Raw genomic sequence first — 2,500 nt, forward strand, 5'->3', positions numbered from 1 at the left:
GAGAGAGAGAGAGAGAGAGAGAGAGAAAATTTTGGTAGCATCACAAAACACTTCAAATCATTTGCAAGTCAGCCTTAGCACATTCTAACCATTTCGGGAACTCATCACCATCAGTGGCTAGGTAGGGAAAGCCGTTTCTAGCCATAGACACCATTAAGAAGAAAAATACTGGGTGGGTGGGTGGTGGGTTGTGGGTGGGTTTGTTTGGTAAGGCCCCATGATGGTGATGATGTCAGTGTGGTGTAGCTGATGACCAGTATCGAACATCGTTATGGAAGGCTGTGGGCTTAGGGAGACCGAGGCACATACTTCTTTTCAGTCCACAATTTTCTTATCTTTCTAATTATTATATGTAATTTCTACAACCAGTAAAAGTATGAACAAATATCGATATTTCCTTTTTTAGGAATGTTATTAAACTCGTGTAGCCTTATTTCATTTTCGCAAAATTCCTTTATAAAAACAACCTCCATGGAGTTTCTCTCGTAATAGAGATGAAATATTGTCTGTGATATTTGATTAATAGATAGAAAGACAAAATATCCATTACCAAAACAATGCAATATTCTTTATTTTCGCTAATAGACAAATCTCACTTTACTGCACAATCTAATAAAAAAAGCACTTTATACATATGCGTTCTAATAATGATCATAACATAACACATAACACACACACACATATATATATATATATATATATATATATATATATATATATATATATATATATATATATATATAGTGTATATATATACATACATATAGTGTATATATATATATATATATATATATATATATATATATATATGCGCAGACACAATAATATACGTCCGCATCATCATGGATTAAGCAACTTCCATGATCCGCTTAATTCAAATGTTGGAAATGCAACGCTAGGAGTACTTGATACATATTTAAGATGACGAGCATAACATACAACGTTTAATTCACGTATTTCTGTCTGTTCATAGAATTAATGAAGATTTGCTTTATACATTTACTATTCAAGGTTTTCTATTTGAAATAACAATGATAATAATAGTAACAAAATTATGTCATTATCAATGATAATTATTGGCTTTATTCAATCGACATCCCCTAAAGCTTGATACAATCTATTTATTTATGAAACTGTTACATAAAAATGGTGGTCTCTCTCTCTCTCTCTCTCTCTCTCTCTCTCTCTCTCTCTCTCTCTCTCTCTCTCTCTCTCTCGTGCTAAAATACAACCACCCACCCTAATTGGTAGTCCATTATTGCCCTTTCATATCATCACCATAAGTCACCAGTGTGATGCCGTTGTCAATCATCCCCTTGCAGGCCATCATTCAACCTTAATTGCAATTAGCCATTTTACCACCCGAAGGGGAGGGACTTAATTACTTACTAGATGAAATAATCAAATTATGACAAGTATTTTACAGTGATAGGTCCAATTCACTCTGCTAAGTAGGTCGTATCCAAGATAATACAAAAGTCGTATAAAATTCGTCTGGTGTTTGTAGAGTCAATTCTTTTTAGCGAGGAAGATTTGCACCGGCTCGCAGGGGTGCCCTTTTAGCTCGGAAAAGTTTCCTGCTCGCTGATTGGTTGGACAATATAATTCTAACCAATCAGTAAGCAGGAAACTTTTCCGAGATAAAAGGGCTCTGCTGCGGGTCGGTGCATATGCGTCTCATTAGAATAAAAAGAGTATAGTTTGAGTATAATTGCAGTGTATATTTTCAGATAATTACAGAAGATAATGGGACCTGTAGTCAATTTTTTTTAGCCGTGTATATTTGCACCGACTCGCAGGGGTGCCCTTTTAGCTAGGAAAAACTTCCTAATACCTGATTGATCAGAAGTATTTTTGTCCGAACACCTTCATTGTTCTAAAAAAAAATTACCGAGTAATGTGGATCGAAACTTATTTCTTAACCTATATTTCTCCATCAGATATATGTTTTGTCAATAAACAATGTTATAGAATAAATATATTATAAAGTATCGTGATGGTAAGTCTAAATTTAATAACTCAATACGCCGAAGTCAACGACAGGAGCTGGTTTTCGGATGCACGCTGCATAATTTCGTAACTTTTCACATAAATTAACACAAATTGGGATAAATTACACTAAGCATACGGAAAAAAACATGTTATTGTAAACTTTCATTGAATACCACAATCTATTTATGGTCTAAGGCTTTAGTAAGGCTGTAAGTTTCTGATGCATAAGTTAATACTTGATTAAATATTTTTCTTTTTAGTGTAAATGACACTTTATATTTCATATTCTCTGTTTGTTCTCCTAAAACTATCTCAGTCTTAGTCTATAAATGTTAATTATGCTTTAAAAAATCTAGAGTATAACGCACATATATGATATTATATATATATATATATATATATATATAGTATATATATATATATATATATATATATATATATATATATTGTGTGTGTGTCTGTGTGTGTGTACGCACGTGTGTAATTAAATATAAAAGAAGTTTCCAGT

The sequence above is a fragment of the Palaemon carinicauda genome, chromosome 20 (genome assembly GCF_036898095.1).
Source record: "Palaemon carinicauda isolate YSFRI2023 chromosome 20, ASM3689809v2, whole genome shotgun sequence".
NCBI classification, from domain to species: domain Eukaryota; kingdom Metazoa; phylum Arthropoda; class Malacostraca; order Decapoda; family Palaemonidae; genus Palaemon; species Palaemon carinicauda.